The following is a 19,967-nucleotide window of genomic DNA, read 5'->3' on the forward strand; positions in this document are numbered from 1 at the left end:
TGTAATCTGTAAGCCCCCCAGAGATTGCAAAAAAAAGTCGCTTGCAGTGACCACTCCTATTATTGTAAACTTTTGGTTGTTTTGCCCTGCGTTCGACGTGTACACCCGTCATTGCCTGATTTTTTAAAAAAAAACCTAAATTCCACTCTTAATTGGTAAAAATGAACATTACTCTGTAAAAATTAAGCACGTATTTTTGTTTTAAATCAACTAAGTTCCAAATTGTAGAATTTTTAAGCTAATTTTTTAGAAATATTGTTTTAGAATACTCGAAGGAACATAGCTACATTTTTCTATCCTAATAATAGTTTTTTTCTTTAAAAGTAAAATAAATAGTTCTTACAAGACGATAAATTAAATGTAAACCTATCTGTGGTAGGCTAGCAACGTTCTCAAACAATTCTCAGTAACTGGTTCATGACCAGCCTGGTGACGTGTCATTAAAACGGTAAACGGTCGTCTGTCAGTATTATTTTGTTTTCTACAAATTTGCTGAAACGGAAAAAAAATTATAACCGAACTAAAAAATGCGCTAATTTCTAGGTGACCGTTTTTTAAGGCTCCTACCTCCTTTTTGATCAAAGTTATTTAATTGACGACTTCACATTTCTTTATTGCTGTATTTGAATAAGTGTATTGTACTGTACATAATAATTATTGTTACATAACATATTATATAAATCTGTATTAACTGTATGTAAGTGGGAAGAGTAAGTATAATTATTTTAGTAATTCTTGTTATCAATAATTATGCAGCTGTAACAAGTTTTTCATGAGAAAGATTCACACAAAACTCCATTGTATTAATTTTTGTTTACACCACCTGATCGATCAGCTGATTTAAACTTTCCAAAACAGTTAAATAACTTTTAATCGACACAGGCTTATATCGATTTATTTAAATTAAACCTTCTCGGGTTTTCTGATAAAATATTCTAGTATATTGTACACAATAATACAGTAAATTATGGTAATGATTCTCGGAAAGTGGGTGGTGGTTATTGGTTGGAAAATGGTACTTTGATGTTTTCCATTATCCTCGAATTTTCATTGTATATTAAAGCCTCATTTAAATTGATCTCAAGTTAATCATATTCCAAAAAAAACGAGTGTATTAACTATATTCGATGAGTTTTGTAATCAAATCAATTTGACATTTTTTTGGTTTGCGATTACTTTACTGAGAGAAGACCTGTAATTGCGCAGATTTTGATCCTTATGCAGCCACTTTTATGTATCCTTTGCATTCCCTAATCCTGTGACAATAAAAAGGTATATTTTCACACCTCTCTATCCCTTGATGTCCTTGCGATTTCTAGACATAAATCCCATACGGCAATCCTCTCTCCTCATAAATACCCGCTCCTTGCCTATCGCTCCCATCAATCCCATATAGAATCTCTTGAGCCTTGGCAAAAGAAATGGAGAATTAAAATTAATGAAAACAAATGTAATTACATTAAATTCTCCCTAAGGCCAACTATTCTTCCACCCGTTTACTTAAACCTCACTCCTCTTCCCACAACAGATTGTGGTAAGTACCTAGGACTCTTCATGGACAAACGCCTGAACCTGGAATCCACATACTAGACTTAAACGTAAAGAACTGAACAGGCGATTCAAACTTCTCTCTAGATTTCTAGACAAGCAATCTAAACTCTCACTTGTAGAATAAACTACTTATCTACACTATGATACTGACATCTGCCTGGACTTACGGGAATGGAACTTTTGGGCTCAGCCAAAGCTTCCAATATCTACAAGAATCCAATCCTTCCAATCAAAAACACTCCGTCGAATCGCTAATGCTCCTTACTTTGTATCAAACTCTACCTTGCACCGAGATTTCCTTGTTCCCCTATGTTTCAGAAGCTGCAAGATCCCGTTACATTAAATTCCACACATCAATCACCCTTACATCCTAATCCACTAGTATCTAAACATACTGCTCTACCAGGAAATTCTCCCAGGCGGTTGAAGCGAGTGGCCACGCGATCTTCTAAATGAAGTAAGTGCCAGTCGACAATAATGAACTGTACCTCTTTGGGAGTTTCACCAATGGGTGAATTCTCCCCTCATGATATTCTTGTATTTATTCTGTGTATCATGTTGTAACAGCTTCACTTGTTGCAGAATAATACTGCAGTTTTGAAAATAAAGTTAAAAAAAAATCCCATATTTTTGTTTACACAAACAGTATCTCCTACAAAATGGAACAAACTGATACTTAACTGTGTTCTGAGTGTAATGAAGCGATAACTGCGGCTGTATAAAACATGAAATACTCAGAATTACTACGAAAGATCAAATTACTATTTATCCCTCGTAACTATGGAAAAATTTGACAGATTTATAAGGAATATTTATTTATTGAAAGCCGCTAGTTCACCCACTGTTTGTTACGTTCTGTGTCAAGACGTTTTTTTGTAGTTCATCTATTTAGAAAAATACTCAGGCTAATGGTAACAAGCTGTGAAACTGAATAGTTGGAACTAATATTCCTAAAAAATAGAATCTAAAATACGTTTTTCGTTAAAAGATGTGATACTTTTCGTTTCCAATAACTGCACGTTAATAAATCAGCATTTAAGGATACATTTAACATTAACAAAAACAGAGTTAACATCCTCAGGATAGTTATTATTCTCTAATTATAAAATAGAAATTGAAGACATCCTGTCAAAACAGAAATCCAAACCGGAAGACTGTTTCAGTCCGAAACTTCAATCCAAAATGTAGTTTCAGCACCCACAAAGTTGGCATTTTTGTTTTTGTAAAAATCACCAATCACCGTCGCCGATCAGTTCATTCAAACTTTCGCTATTTTCTAAAATCGGCCATCTACCACAGCCGTAGGCCCAATTAACGGGTACCTGTACTTGTTCGATTTCCCCTAAACCGCAGTTAGTTCTGCTACCCCCAAAAACCACAATGGTTAGCCTCAATTCTACGTTAGATGGCCTTCCAATCATTGTACACGATATAATTTTTTTTCTCTGATTCTTTTTCTTTGTGCTTTTCTTCTAGTTTGCCAGGATGTCAGTCTAGAGAACTCAATCGATTTCATTAATATAGGCGCACATTTTACCTCTGAAGTGCTGTTTGCGTGCATTAGGATGATCTTACTATTGCACATTATAAAAACGGATTAAATGTGTTGTTAGTAAAGCTGAATTTGAAGAGAACAAAACTACTGAATGTTAGGATTTTACTGATTTAGTTATTTTCTCTAATGATTGGATTGTTCTCTATCCTGCCAATCGAAGAAGGTGCTTCTGATTGGATTGTTTACTTTTCTCGGATCATTTCCGAAATTAGATCTACGATTTCCTCTAAACGTTGTTCATACTCATACATATAGATCAATAAATCTTAAGTGATTGAATGTAATGTACAGGGTGTTCATATTAAGACGGCTCAAATGCATTTCATGCTTAAACGGTTGATCTGAGCAAAAAATGGTAGAGGAAAAATTTGTTGCCCGTCACCGCTAGTTTCAGAATATGTAACTTGATTTTAGATTTCTGCCCGCATACGCGGCTGACGCGCGAACAAATGTGAGGGTTCGCAGTTGACCCCCATTTTCATACACACGGTTTTAAAGAGTATAAAACGTTATGAAAGAAACCGGAAACCGCAATTCGATATCTTCAAAATTAAAGGTGCTAGGCCATTTCAAAATCTGGTATTTGTTAATCATATTCCAATTTTTTAACTTGTTATCAAAGAGAAAGAAGTGCACGCGATGGACATTTTTATGTTTTTTTTTTCATCCCCTTTCTACTAAAAATATTGCCAAGGCAGTAAAGCTAGTATTTTTCTCAATAAGTCGTTTTCCGAGTGATTTTTCTAAGAAAATTCAAATGTTAAGAGCTTTAGATATTCTCAAGCATACACAAAATGGCTAAAAATTAATTTTACATATGTTACAAACAAGAAGGTTCAATAATTATTTGGTAATTTTTGGAAAGTTGCGTTTAATTACCCAAAAAAAATTGGAAACCTCCGGCCACATGTTCAATATTCAAATGATCAATATCTTTCATGTAAAGGAACAAACTTATTCCTTAATTTATCAAATAATGCACCTTTACTCAACTTGTAAAGCATATACTGTGCCTTCAAAGGTGCCTCCTCTGGCTCGCCAGCCAGGTTAGCCAGGATGGTTATCAACTGCTCTCTGTATCTGAGGAGGTTAGCCAGGAGGTATATGAAAATGGGGGTCAACTGCGAACCCTCAGTTTTAGTAAACCCGCGTATGTGGGCAGGAATCTAAAATCAAGTCACATATTCTGAAACTAGAGGTGACGCGGGCAACAAATCTTTCCTCTACCATTTTTTGCTCAGATTAACCGTTTAAGCATGAAATGCATTTTGAGCCGTCTTAACATGAAATTAAATTATATAATTATTTTTTCAAAAATAAAACGAAATCTTCGAATAAATATTTATTAATTTTAATACTCAGCGTGATTGTTGAAAACAATTTTCATATTTTTCCATAGATAATTACATAAATAGAAAGTTGAAATATCGGTTTTTTGTTTGGTTTCAACTGCATTTATGGAGTGTGCAGCCCATATTTGGTAACTCGGCCTGAGAACTGCCAAACTGAACCCACTCATGTTGTTTGGTAGGATGTGAAATTTTTTTAATTTAATCTGAGTAATATAATTTACAACACAGTTATCTAGTTCAAAAAAAAAGAAGAAAAAATACAAAACTAGATTAAAGATAGATTATTTGGAGCTGTGTACAAGGCAGTAATGAACACTTCAAATTTAAGCTAATAATATGAATTTATTGGACAAAGTTCATTGTTCGTGATACGAAAATAAAAAGGTAGATTGTGTACTTAACCTAGTAAATAACTAGTTTTTTTTATAAGTTGCACCAGTTTTTCTGTATAGTTTGTACGAAGTTTAGCAATCTGGGTGTAGCCCCAGCTCCTACCGCTCGGGGCAATTTTTTAACTTTATTGCATTCAGGAATCACTAGCGTGGAAATTAAATTTCTGCAGTACTATTAAACCTATTCATGAAACACTAGAAAATAGAATAATTATTTGTATAAGTTTTTTAATGAAAATTCTGCTTCCAAAAGTGAAGTAGTTCATGGTTATGTCTCATATATTTCAGAGAAATTTATTTGTTAACGAACAATCTGAATTTTAATTTAATGAATTAAATGGTTGAAAAAGTAATGTGCTTCTGAATGTAGAGCACATTTTGATGGCCAAGTTTCACAATTTAGGGTGCCAATCTTTCGTTACTAATTTAGAAAAATCTACCTACTTCATTTATGTTATTGGTAAAATGACTATAAATTGCACAATTCAAACAAACGTTCAGATCTTACAATTATAATGATGAGGCAATCAAACATTTTGTAAAAAGTGAAATAAGTCAATATTGTTAAAAAACTTTAAACCTTTCATCAAACTACTTATTTTTTTTTTTTTAAATATTTTTTTATGAATTGAAAACGAGGCTCCTCCAAAATTCATTATTTCTATAAAGTGTTCTTTGCAATTTGGGAGAAAAAAGTGAAAACATTGCAGCTCACTGTTGAGTTGAATAGATTCAATCTATTTTTAAAAATATTACAAAAATAGTTGGCGATATTTTGTTTTTTGTACAACTACGAGGGTCGTTTGAAAAGTCCGTGCAAAGTCAGAGAGATAGCACTACTGGCGCGTATCGAGGTTATGTTTAGTTAGTAGCATCTCTTGGAAGAACACACACCAAGTTTCAGCCGGATCGGTCTATTTCTTTGTGTTTGGCATTCGTTTGAATCGAGGAAGTCGAGTGATTTTCAAAAAATGGACGAAAAAGAATTTCGTGTGTTGATTAATCACTACTTTATGAAAGGCAAAACGCCTCAGGAGACTAAAGAGAAGCTTGATAACATTATGGTGACTCTGCACCTTCGATTAGAACAGTTTATAAGTGGTTTCAAAATTTTCGGAGTGGCCATATGGGCACAAGTGACGCTGAATGTTCTGGACGCCCTGTTGAGGTTACTACTCCAGAAATCATTGATAAAATCCATGATATAGTGATGGATGACAGAAGAGTGAAGGTGCGTGAGATTGCTAGTGCTGTGGGCATCTCGAATGAACGGGTACATAATATTTTGCATCAACATTTGGACATGACAAAGCTATCCGCAAGATGGGTGCCGCGATTGCTCACACTTGAACAAAAACGAAATCGTGTGCAGTGTTGCAAGGACGGTTTGCAGCTGTTCCAGAAGAATCCGCATGACTTTAAGCGTCGTTTCGTCACTGTGGATGAAACATGGATACATCACTACACTCCTGAGACCAAAGAACAATCTAAACAATGGGTTACCAAGGGGGAATCTGCGCAAAAAAAGGCGAAGACCGTTCCTTCGGCCGGAAAGATTATGGCGACTGTCTTTTGGGATTCGCAAGGAATAATCCTCATCGACTATCTGGAAAAGGGTAAAACTATTACAGGTGCATATTATTCATCTTTATTGGACCGTTTGAAAACCGAGCTGCAAGAAAAACGCCCACGATTGGCCCACAAAAAAGTCCTTTTCCATCACGACAACGCACCAGCTCACACCTCAGCAGTTGTGGTCGCAAAATTAATGGAAATAGGGTTCCAACTCGTTTCACATCCCCCCTATTCTCCAGACTTGGCTCCCTCGGACTACTATTTGTTCCCCAATATGAAGAAATGGCTGGCGAGAAAAAGATTTTATTCAAACGAGGAGGTGATTGCAGAAACGAATGGCTATTTTTCAGACTTGGACAAATCCTATTATTCGGAAGGGATCAACAAACTAGAGCAGCGTTGGACGAAGTGTATAAGCCTAAAAGGAGACTATGTTGAAAAATAAAAAAGGTTTACCCCAAAAAATTAAGTAGTTTTTATTTTTGCACGGACTTTTCAAACGAAAAGTCTCGTATGTGTATCGTGTATTTTGAACTGTTCAATTCTTTGACGTGGCTAAATCATATGTTTAAAAATGATCTGATAAAAACGTTGGATGTTCAATATTTTTTTGGCAATTTTAAGAAACCAGTCAGTATTGCTTTTCGAAAGACAATAAGTGTTCTATACATTTTCTAGCCAGCGAATATCAGTAATTGTGGAGCAAATCAAAAAGCAGTTATGGAACTTATGTTAATTATGTTGACAGACAACAGTTTACCTTCTCATGCAATGATAGTTATTTCTTAGCAATTTCAAGCATTAGCTTGATTTAAAGAACTAAGTTATTCCTGATGTTTTTCGTGATTGATAACTGATTCAAGAAGCAAAAAAAGTTTCAGATCTAAATATTTCATTGTTTTTACAAATTTTTACAAATAAAAGTAATGATTGAGAAGCCTGTTTCTCAGTTTGGACAGTACTGTCTTAAATTCAAACTGTTCGGTAAAAAATTATGTGCAGATCAATTAGTAGGCATTGTATGCAAATTTTAGAACCTACAGAATGCTGGGAAGATGTATCTAAAATTATCTATGAAAACATTTAATAGTCCTCGGGTTTCATAATTTAAATCTTTCATTACGGCTTAGACATTTGGAATTATTGACGTATTAAGACTTCAAGTTGGAAATTATTGGAAGCAAAACTTTGAATAATAATTAAAACTGTAATTTTAGAATTTAGAATATTATTTAGGTAATGCTGACAATTTCCAAATTATCAAATTGCAAATACGTACGTTTGTCTATCTAAGCTTCTTTTCGTTGCAGTGCCTGGGGAATAACAAGAAATGGCTTATGCTCTAATCTAATCTAATCTTGCGGTTTCACTGTGCATTAGATGCTGCCCTATTCTTGAAGGTCCTTCTAAGAAACCTTATTCAAACACGCAAAACACTAATTTACCTTTACAATTTAGCGAACATAACCTATTTTTAAACCATCAAGAACGCTATATATTTGTACACGTTAATCAGAGAAAAAAAAGTCCTTGATTGTAAAGCATGTTTCTGATTCTAAATTATGTAATTAAGTACTTAATTATTTCACTTATTTTTAACGTTATTAGAGTATCGATGGATTCGCAATTATAAATCTTATTCTTAAGTATATTCTTTTCTTTTGTGTATAATTTACCTCTATCATCAGGGATACAAACAAGTTGGAGTAGTGATTACGTCAAAAACAAAAACATTTTTGAAAAGTCGGAATCATGCCCACACTGGACTTTTCAATGATTTCTCCACAGAGATTCTAGATTCTGTAAAAAAAAAAAAAAAATGACAAGTTGTTTACAGGTTATTGAAGAAGAGGTTATTGGCTTGAACGGTACAGTGCCACAGAAATTCCAAATTCGTGAACGATCTCCTGAAAGAACCAATATTTTTTGACTGCTTTTTTGTCCTTGCAAAGTGTCCAATAATAAATAAAGTGGTTGATAAATGTCGCTGTTTTAATGTTGCTCTGAGTTTCTATTCGCTTTCGATAAAACTGAATCTAGTACAATCAGTTTCCTTTCTAGTCAAAGAGGTCGAACGTTCAACAGTCTTCGTTGAGAACAGGTTTAGACAAAAATCTAATACAGTCGAACCTCGCTTAACGAGCATAATTCGTTCCAGAACCTTACTCGTTAAGCGAAATACTCGTTAAGCGAAACAATTTTTTTCATTTAAATTAAAATAAAAGGGGATAATTGGTTCCATGCAAAAAAAATATTGATAAAATTTTTTTTTATAACATTTATTTCGAAAAAATTATATACATAATATGTACATATGATGTAATATAATATAAATTACATATATTAATTGAGATAAATATGTACATTCATAATTAATCCTTTTTAATTATAAATTTGTCCAATGTTCCTTGTTTCTGCCGTCGCTTCAAAATGTCTTCAAAATGTGACACAGCATTATCATTAAATAAATTTATAGATCGCATAGCCACAGCCTTATTCGGGTGATAGTTTTCTACGTGTGTTGCAACAGTTTCCCATGCTTTCAACATTTCTCTTATTGCGCTGGAAGATTGTTGTTCCTCTGATATTTTCTCCTCTTTGTCTAATAAATTCTCTTCCACCAATTCTTGTTGTGAAATGTGTTGCAACTCAACAAGTTCCTCTGTGGATAGCTCTTGACTATGATCGTTCAACCCCTAGAACAATCTAAGCCTTTCTTCTCTGCCCAAGTCAACTTCGTTACAATATTTAAACACAAATGTCACTATATGGACTTTCCCTATACACCACTCATTCGGTGAAGTTCGGTTTCGACTGTATCAGTGCATTAGATTACGTGGAGAATATGAAACGCATATGCGTAAACAGGAATGACTAATCGAAGAATGCGCAGTTTTCGATGAGTCAGCGAAAACTGCGCAGTCAGCGAAATGTCATTAGAAAACTATCGTTATGCGAAACATCGCTCGCTATAAGAATCAATTTGTTTTACTCGTTATGCGAATTACTCGTTAAGCGAGGTGCTCGTTATGCGAGGTTCCACTGTAGATGCAACTTCTCAGCTCGTAAAGGATTCTGACTAGCTTACTTCCTTTTCCGTTTAGTTTTAATTGAAATAAACGTTTTTCTTGCTCAATTATTAATAGACAGGATAACAGCTAGGAACGTTCAGCTTTTCACTGAATACTTGACGAAAAAATCCAAAAACAGAAAACCTTTGCAGGTTAATGAATATTTCATTAGAAACTCTTTTGCAAGAAATAAGAGCTGAGAAATGCAGCGAAGAAAGAAATACTAGCTAGCTGAAGCTGGTCTATATTGAAAAAATATATTTTTCTAGCTAGCCAACTAAGAGCAGTTGGAAAATGCTCACTGCAGCATTAAAAAAAAAAAAAAAAAATTATAAATCATTGCTAATAGGGCCCTAAATGGGCGTGTAAATTGTAATGGCCAAACATAAATTTGAAACCAAAACTGCAGCCCAGCATTACGGCCCGCTTTGGTTAGAGAAGGAAAATGGTATCTTAAAAATCGAACTACATAATATTTTGTAACGAAATTTCTAAAAAGATTGAATATTACAAAACAATGATGTAGTATTTGAATAAAATATGTTTGGGTATAATGTAACGTAAGCTGATAAGCAACATTAACATTTTCGGCAGTGGGAATAGTTTAGAAGCTGAAAGAAGATAAGTTTTAGAACCAAAAGCCAAGTTAAGGAACAAAAAATGCAACTTAATATTGACTCTGGATAAAGCAGACTTTAGCCTTAAAAGAAATAGCCTGTAAACTCTCTACTAATAAGCCGATATCTTGCATTATCGCTAGTTTTTTCACAGATAGAGAAATGGTATTCTCGTTTGGCAGAACTCACTAATAGGTAAGCTGGGTTTGCGGCCAAAATTGCGAATAGATGGCTGTTAATCAACATTGGCTGAGACATTCAAGAAGATTTTAATACAGGCTCAACCAAATTACAGCAAACAAAGTGACCCCTTCAAGTCCAAGTAAAACATAAACTATTTCTTAAATTAATTTTTAAATAAATACCTGAACATCAATTTGGTTTTCGCGCATTTCATTCAACAACTCAACAGCTGCACCGTGTAATAGATACCATATCCTCTTCTTTGGAGCGTAAACAGTACTGTTCGGGTGTCTTTCTCGATGTGGCTCAGGCCTTTGATCGGGTCTGGCATTCGGGCTTACTGCACAAACTTAAAAATCATCTTCCTTTCACCTACTATCTGATCTTAAAATCTTATTTAACCGATCGGTACTGCCGCGTTCGTCAAGGGCAGGCCCTCTCGTCCTTTATACCCATAAAAGCTGGTGTCCCTCAAGGAAGCATACTGGGCCCTTTCCTTTTTGTAATATACACCGCTGACTTACCTCTTTCCCAAAAATACAATAGTTTCAACATTCGCTGATGATACTGCTATTCTTTCATCTCACTCCGATCCGGTCCAAGCCACTCAGAACATTCAAACTCACTTAAAGCTTCTCGAAACCTGGTTCCGAAAATGGAAAATTAAAATTAATGAACAAAAGTCAGTACACATTACGTTTACTTTAAGAAAATCTGCGAGTCCACCAGTTCAACTGAACGATGTAACGATTCCTCCAGCTGACGTAGTACGATACTTAGGACTGTACATTGACAAGAGACTCACCTGGAACCCACATACTCGACTGAAACGACAAGACGTGAACAGACGCTACAAGCTACTTAGTAGACTACTTGACCGCAGATCCAAACTCGACGTGAATCACAAACTGACTATTTACAAGACCCTGTTAAGACCCTTATGGACATATGGAGCAGAAGTGTGGGGCTCAACCAAACCCTTTAACTCCAAACGTCTAGAGAGATTACAATCTAAAATCCTAAGGAAAATCCTGAATGCTCCATACTACATTTCTAACCTTACCATACACACTGACCTACACATCGCTTTTGTCACTGACCTAATAAAGTCTCGCTACCGCAACTTTCACAGCCTCCTAGCTCTCCATCCTAATCCTCTTGTCCAACAACTCTCCTCTCCTCACCTTCCCGACAGTCCTCCTCGTCGCTTGAAGCGAAAATGGCCTAGAGATTTGTTGTGATTAAATAATTGTGAAAGAGTTTCACCAGTGGGTGATTGCTCTAACCATGACATTACAAGTGAACTGAACCAGTAAGATCAAATTTACTTGACGCAACAATTGTTGCAGTTGTAAATATACAAATAAAGTGAAAAAAAAATATATATATAATTGTATCTAGTTAAATTACAGTTTTACAAAATACAAAATATTCTGTAATTAGACTTTTATTCCTTGCCAAAAAATATGGAACTTAATTTTAATTTATTTTATATCTAAAACAATGCCGTTTTTTCCCCCAATTGCAGGCAACTTTTTTCTCGAAATCTTTTTGAACTGGGTTGTTGCAAAAAATTACAGTTATAAAGGAGGATTTGCCCCATATTTTAAAAAAAATTTGGGAATTTTATCTTTTATAGGAAAAAAGAAAAAAATTGTCAAAGTTGGGTGTTTTTCAACGTTACCCTTTTTCTGTGCACTTTTTGACAATCAACCCTAGCGGACAGTTTTAATAGGGTACATAAAATATAATTACATTTCTAACATTGCCATTATTATTATTATATTTTCAACACTTCCCGCAGGGCTTACTATTTTAAGTTCTGGTTTTACCTTTGCGGATATAGTAGCGTAGCAATATTCATGGATCCATTTATTCTGAAGCCTAAGGGCAAGTTTACCGCCCTAAATCTCTCTTTGTGTTTCTATTAGTTTGTCATCATCACCACCTTCACGTGTTTCATCTTTTTCCATTCATCTTTGTCACATTCTTCTTCTCCTGTTGACTTTTCAGTTTCTTTGTGACTTCTTTGCATCATTCTTCGTGACGTACTTCTCTTCCTTGGCACTCTTTCAGCGATTTTCGTCACCGACTCTTTGTTTTTATTTATTTTTTTCTTCTGCTTCGTTACTGCATCTTTGTTATCTGCATTTGATTACACATCCATTTCGTATTTTATTTTATTATTGTTTATACTTTCCTTTTGTCGTTGAAGTCCTTTTTAGGACATCGCTATCGTTGCCTTTGCTTCGGTTTTTTCTTTTAACTTTATTTCTAATCTGGTCAATATTATGAATTCGCTTTCCCGTTTTTAGGTATCATATTTTAAAAATCTTTGGCTAGAAAAGCATCAGTTTCTCACTTGACTATATAAACTTTATAAAACAACAATGATCTTACTTGATTACCTTTCTACCGTTATTATTATATATTCAACATTCAGAATTGTAATTAACATCTATAATATCTAATTGTTAATGTAAATTAGCACTAAAGTTGATATATTAAATTAATTGTATTTTCTGTTGAACTAGAGTGAGGTTAATTCTAGCCAAGCACTTTATGTAAATTAGATCAAGACGAGAAATTATGTACAAATAAAGAGACAAATATTTCAGTTGTTAATGAGCTTCATTCTAGGACTCCTCGTTTCAATTTACAAATATTAAACTAACAATAAACTATATGAAAATACTCAATCAAAAATAAGACAAAGGCGTTACAGTTTATAAAAAAGAAGCGATTCAAACAATGAACGATGCATTCAAAGTAAATAACTCATTTAATAGTTGGATAATCAATTGATTGGCTAATTCCCACTCCTGTGTTTAGCTAAAAAATTGAACAATGCAATTGGCTATAATTAAAGTGTTTTGAACAGTTCAACAATCAATTACATGTTATCTTTTATGTTTTTTCTTGTACATATACACGTATTTTCTCTGTTGTGAGACTTATTTTTAAAAAATTAGTCTAGATTTTTTCTGTGTTTTCTTCTATATACTTGACAAAAGGATCTTGCTGATTTTCGATTTAGAAGTTTCTATAGGAAATTCCTGTTTTTAAATTAACGGAGTTTGAAGGAAGTGGTGTAAATTATTCGTAAACGGAGAGTAGGTTTAAAGTGTCATGCCACCTAAATATCAATTTTTTTTAAGGAAAATAGATCCAATGAAAGTGTTTGCCGTATTTTAAATAGAAATTGAATTTGAAAAATTGACGCAATTGCTATAGTTTTTTACGTATTAGTAGAACTAGAAAATATAATTGTAAAGTAGGAGTTCTAGCTTTAGTAGTACTGACTTGCATGGTGTACGAATGAAAGCGCAAATAGGATGCGCTAGTGATAGTGTGTAGGTTAGAGTTGACAATAAGATTGTAATCTTCTAGAAAGATATCGCAGGACGACAAAATGATCCTTGAAAGTTCATCCACTCTGCAGGAATTGTATTGAAAAAGTCTCAAAAATTAGATTGGCCCACTTAGTCTAGATTAGATTTTGGATTGGATTGGTGGTTTTGATATCCAGATGGGTTCTAAGCATTTAGATTTTTTAGAATTCCATTTTCTTGAGAAGCTTGAGGAGTGACAATTGCATTCAGTTTGACTGTAATCTTGCTTCTTGGCTGGAGGTAACCTCATCCAAGCTAGCCCTTCGAATAAAAGTAACATATTCAACCGCTTCTTCTACCTCACAAAGGCTGGCTACTCCTAACAAACCAAGAAACGATTAGGACTTGCGGAGAAAACTAAATCGATCCACGAACCATTGTAATGGCTCCAAGGTCTAGTTCTAGGTGAATAGTTGTCGATACTACTTCTGATCTGTCGATTCAACCATTTGGCTTGAGTTGAGTTGTACACTTTCAATTGCATTTTGTTCTAACTCTACACCCAAAGAGAAGCTTTTAAAAAACACTATTTTTCCTTGCCCGTCCACAATGGTCCCTCAGGAATCTACACCTGCTCCTTCTGCGTTACTGTAATTTTTCGGCTGACCTACTAACTAACCCTAGCATAGTTTTTTCTTCTTTTTTTTGCCACGTCCGTCTGCTATGCAGCATTCTATAACAGAACGCAGATCCTGTTGCAGCCCTCAGTAACTACTAAAATTACCATCAATTTCTTGGCTTTGACAAATGGAGAATCAAAGTAAATGAATAAAAATCAATAAATAGTTGTTATTATGTTCTTGAAACTCCCCTTGCGTGCGCTTTTTCTTAACAACAATTGATTCCCACTGAGAATCAAATACAATTTCCTGATTTAAATCAGGGCAAAATTTATAAATCCCATTTACTTGTCTATTAACGGATAGAATGTTAGAACGATTCAAAATATAGCTGATTTTATCCCTCGTATAGCTAGCAGTTTTTGATTTGGAATTTTTTCAGCGTCAGTATTGATGTTAATATGGGTTCTGGTTTTCTGTGACCTTCAGTAGTATTTTATTTAGTATTTATTGTAACGAACACAATTGATATTAGGCAAATATCTTACTTTTTAGTATAACTTCCAAGTGTCAAGAATTTTATTTTTTTGTTGACTTCCTATTTTTGTATTATAAATATCCAACAATAAAACGTCCCTTGGAGTACTTCACATTTTGGTGAAGTTCATTTCTTAATTCACTTCTGCATAGAGAAAATACTATGCATTGAAAGACCCTTTAGGCGCTGCTCCCCTTTTGATGTTAACGCGCTCTCTTCGTTTTTAACAAAAATTATTGTTAAAAATTGTATAAATCTTAATAAGTTAGTTACATTTATTTATCATTTAAATTTTTTATTGAAATTTGCGACTGCAACGGTTGTTGCAACAAGCAAATGCGATGTCTTGATTGAAGATTGGAGAAGGCACCCAGTGGCGACACTCCATTAACGTGAATAGATGCACTATACTGCTATTATGAGGAGAGTAGATCGCGGGGGCCATCTCCTCTTCAATCTCCTTGGAGGATTACCTGGTAATGTGGAAGAAGATAAGTGTTCAATTAAAGGATTAGGGATTAGGCTGCTGTAAAGGAATAAAATTTTATGAAACGAGTTTTAGAAAGGTCGTTAATGAAAGGGATTTTGAGATCATTATGAATGATGAGGTTAGAAATATAGAATGGACCTTAAGAAGTTTTCGTAGTATTTTTTATTGTAATATCTGGGGGGCATAGTGAGTTGGAACGTTTAGTCGATCCCCATACTTCGTTGCCGTACGACCAAATAGGTCGCAGTAACAGTAGATATAAAAGAGTCTTTAGTTATGTAGGTTAAGTTTCGAACGTTTGTCAAGTAGTCTGGCGAGAAGTTTTGTAGCGTTGGTTAGTTTCTTGTCTTTTCAGTCTAGTATGGGGGATTCCATGTCAACCGTTTGCTTCTAGGTAGCGTACTTTGTCCACAGTTGGTACAGGAGTTTGGTTCAAGATGATGGGAGGTAGGATTTTTCGTCTGAGAATAAATACTATATTATTTGATTTCGTAACGATTTAATCAGAAATTTACGCAAATTAAATTACGTAATAATTCAACTATAAAAACCATGTATATAGAGATTGAGTACCCTAAATATTTCAACATCCAAAGGTATTTATTATTGTTTGTAGTATGAATATAACTAAAGTCATTACAAATAGCGTGGTTAGTCGGATAAGAATACAGCATCCCAGTATTGAAGTTGTTGAAGATGTTGTTTATCTGGGTCAAACAGTCTCTTTTCAAAACAGGCTCCAAAAAGAAATTCAGAGGCGCATCGCTCTGTCTTGGTGAAAATATTGGTCCTTGACATGCATAACGAAGGCAAACATAGACATTAAATGGAAGAGCTATGTACTCAACTGCAATATACTTCCTGTGCTGACTTATGGATGCCAAACTTGGTCGACCACAAAAGCAGTAGAGAAGAAAATAGAAATTTGGCAAAGAAGCGTTGAGAGAAGCATGCTAAGTATAAAGAGAAGAGACAGGATCAGAAGCCAAATTATAAGGGAAAGAACTTCAATGAGAGACGCTGCTCGGTGCTGCAAGAAGTTAAAGTGGGAGTGGGCTGGACATTTGGCCAGAACGGATACCCACAGATGGACAAGGTTGGTTACTGAGTGGTTACCTTTAGAAGGAAAAAGGAAAAAAGGTAGACAGCGAAAAAGATGGTCAGACGAGATAAGGGAAGAAGAGGGAGTCAGCTGGATGAGGAAAGCGGAAGACAGAGCCTACTGGAACAAGAAATGTGAGCAGATGGAGAAATTAGGGAACTCTTATCCTTAGGTACGGCTGGTCACCGTCAAAGGACCAAAAACTCCCCTATGGGAAGGCCTACATATTTTACAGCAGAATGGTTCAATGAATAATGATTTATATCAGTGAAGTTTTATTTTATTTATTTTTTTAATTTTTGGTCTTATTTAAACTGAGAGATGTATATTTATTTGTGTTATTATTCTGTAAAATATGTAAATAAAGGCTTATTATTATTATTATTATTATTATTATTATTATTATTATTATTATTATTATTATTATTATTATATGAATATATAGGTTTCGTGACCGTAAATTGTTAAACTTAGGATGGAAGATTTGCGAGGAATCGGTCAAATAAAACAACTCGTCTCTTTGCCAACGTTTCAACAAATATATTGTCCTCTTCAGGGCCTGGATATTACAAATACAAAACAATTTACAGAGTCAGTAACATAGAAAAAACAGTAAAAATCAGTAATACAAAAATAAACAGTAAAATACAATAAATTCTTTATAATTATTGAAACTTATGTAATATCCAGGCCCTGAAGAGGGCAATATATTTGTCGAAACGTTGGCAAAGAGACGAGTTGTTTTATTTGACCGATTCCTCGCAAATCTTCCATCTTAAATTGTTTGTAGTATTAGCGTAAACGGAAACGGAAACTGATCAGGAATGGAATTAGCTGTGTGCTTTTTAGCGTACAAATCTCACGGATATCCTGGATTTGAATCCAGCTAACGGCTCTTAGATGTTCCTCTTTTCTGGAAGTTCAAATGTTCATGATAGTGAGGGTATTTGTGACGAGAGAAAACACTGTTCTTAAGGCGGGGGAGTACTTTCAAAGAAAACTACGTGGTTCTGAGGCGAACTTGCTAGTTAAATTTGCTAAAGAGAAAACTTTTAAATAACGTTTCTTTTCAGTAGCTCATCGTAATCCTTTAATTGGACACCTATCTTCTTCCGCAATACTAGGTAATCCTCCAAGGAGATTGAAGAGAAGATGGTCCCGTGATCTACTCTCCTCATACGAGGGTCGTTTGAAAAGTCCGTGCAAAAATAAAAACTACTTAATTTTTTGGGGTAAACCTTTTTTATTTTTCAACATAGTCTTCTTTTAGGCTCATACACTTCGTCCATCGCTGCTCTAGTTTGTTGATCCCTTCCGAATAATAGGATTTGTCCAAGTCTGAAAAATAGCCATTCCTCTCTGCAATCACCTCCTCGTTTGAATAAAATTTTTTTCCCGCCAGCCATTTCTTCATATTGGGGAACAAATAGTAGTCCGAGGGAGCCAAGTCTGGAGAATAGGCGGGATGTGAAACGAGTTGGAACCCTATTTCCATTAATTTTGCGACCACAACTGCTGAGGTGTGAACTGGTGCGTTGTCGTGATGGAAAAGGACTTTTTTGTGGGCCAATCGTGGGCGTTTTTCTTGCAGCTCGGTTTTCAAACGGTCCAATACCGATGAATAATATGCACCTGTAATAGTTTTACCCTTTTCCAGATAGTCGATGAGGATTATTCCTTGCAAATCCCAAAAGACAGTCGCCATAATCTTTCCGGCCGAAGGAACGGTCTTCGCCTTTTTTGGCGCAGATTCCCCCTTGGTAACCCATTGTTTAGATTGTTCTTTGGTCTCAGTAGTGTAGTGATGTATCCATGTTTCATCCACAGTGACGAAACGACGCTTAAAGTCCTGCGGATTCTTCTGGAACAGCTGCAAACCGTCCTTGCAACACTTCACACGATTTCATTTTTGGTCAAGCGTGAGCAATCGCGGCACCCATCTTGCGGATAGCTTTGTCATGTCCAAATGTTGATGCAAAATATTATGTACCCGTTCATTCGAGATGCCCACAGCACTAGCAATCTCACGCACCTTCACTCTTCTGTCATCCATCATCATATCATGGATTTTATCAATGATTTCTGGAGTAGTAACCTCAACAGGGCATCCAGGACGTTCAGCGTCACTTGTGCCCATATGGCCACTCCGAAAATTTTGAAACCACTTATAAACTGTTCTAATCGAAGGTGCAGAGTCACCATAATGTTTATCAAGCTTCTCTTTAGTCTCCTGAGGCGTTTTGCCTTTCATAAAGTAGTGTTTAATCAACACACAAAATTCTTTTTCGTCCATTTTTTGAAAATCACTCGACTTCCTCGATTCAAACGAATGCCAAACACAAAGAAATAGACCGATCTGGCTGAAACTTGGTGTGTGTTCTTCCAAGAGATGCTACTAACTAAACATAACCTCGACACGCGCCAGTAGTGCTATCTCTCTGACTTTGCACGGACTTTTCAAACGACCCTCGTAAGAGCAGTATAGTGATCTGATCACGTTAATGGAGTGTCGCTACTGGGTGCCTTCTCCAATCTTCAATCAAGACACTGTATTACATCACATTTGCTTGTTGCAACAACCACTGCAGTCGCAAATTTCAATAAAAGATTTTTAAAAATAACGTTTTTTTATCTTTTTATCTTTAAGAAAAGTCCTTTCATATTTTTTTTTTATAAAATTGCAAAACTCTTGAAACTTTGCAATCACTCGTATTGGTCTAAAAATTTTAAAGTTATAAAAGTTATTTTTAATATTTAATTGAATGAAATTAAAGAGAACCAGAGAAAGGCGTTTTAGACGAAGGACCAGATGTTGCCGAAGTGTGGAGTAAATGTGCCGAAGCTAGTTTTGCTTCTGCTGTAGCCCGAAGTGTATGGAGTAGCACATTTGGTCGCCGGCTTATAATAGTGGGGGCGGAACAGTGCCGGGTACTGATATTGCTAGCCTCAGTCACCAACAGAGCGTCGTCTGGTCTGTATGTGCTCAATCGGATACTGTTATTTATAAATTTTTTTTTTTTTTTTTTTTTTTAAGTTTTTGTTTCAGTTTTTTTTTGTTTTCTCTTTATGTTTCAAGTTATCAGTTTGATTATCAGAACATTTGACGACGCATGTGTATGTGGACTGCGTGTAAAAGAGTTTTAGAATTGTGATTCAACCTGATTTATTTTATTTTTTTAATTTACTAAGTGATTTAGTGAATGTACGTGTGGTTCAGTGCGGCATTTCAGCTTTCAATTTGAGATAAATCTCGTGATTTATATTAAACTACAACAATCTAAAGTTCTACATGCTCTTGATTTTAAATTAAAGCTGTAAAGGAAAATAATAATAATAAAATAAATTGGTAAATATTGCATGCCATATTTTTAAAAAAAGTCTAAAATTGTGTGCTACCAGTTATATATAGTTCCTTTAAAAAAAATATTAATTTTTTACCTCACTGCCTTTAATAAAAGAAATTTTTATCCCCTTTTAATGAAAGCAAAAGTTTCATTTTGTGAAAAATAAGTGAAATTCCAAGGAAATTAAAAAAAAAGAAGAACTGCAGTTTTATCACAAATCTGCAGCATTATTTATTATTATTATT

The 19,967-nt window shown here is 34.8% G+C and overlaps 1 protein-coding gene and 1 long non-coding RNA gene across 4 annotated transcripts in view; one reads left to right on the plus strand and one right to left on the minus strand.

The window, feature by feature from the left end:
* Nucleotides 1-19,967, plus strand: part of msi (RNA-binding protein musashi) — a 631,163-nt gene that overhangs the window by 420,570 nt on the left and 190,626 nt on the right. For 2 of the 3 annotated variants that reach the window (XM_074140663.1, XM_074140662.1), the window contains exon 1: nucleotides 19,361-19,724. The exons of the other annotated variant lie outside the window; for it this stretch is intronic. The gene's annotated coding sequence lies outside the window, so the exon portion shown is untranslated. Of the gene's footprint in view, nucleotides 1-19,360; nucleotides 19,725-19,967 lie in introns of those variants that run through there. 3 annotated transcript variants of the gene reach the window in all.
* LOC141461162 (uncharacterized) lies at nucleotides 7,329-11,613 on the minus strand. Its single transcript, XR_012462635.1, has 3 exons — nucleotides 10,479-11,613; nucleotides 8,102-8,225; nucleotides 7,329-7,840 (listed from the first exon to the last, which is right to left on the minus strand). It is a non-coding gene; the product is annotated as an uncharacterized lncRNA (long non-coding RNA).

The sequence above is a fragment of the Rhodnius prolixus genome, unplaced genomic scaffold (genome assembly GCF_049639745.1).
Source record: "Rhodnius prolixus isolate KJV_2025 unplaced genomic scaffold, Rpr scaffold_6, whole genome shotgun sequence".
In the NCBI taxonomy this organism is placed as follows: Eukaryota; Metazoa; Arthropoda; class Insecta; order Hemiptera; family Reduviidae; genus Rhodnius; species Rhodnius prolixus.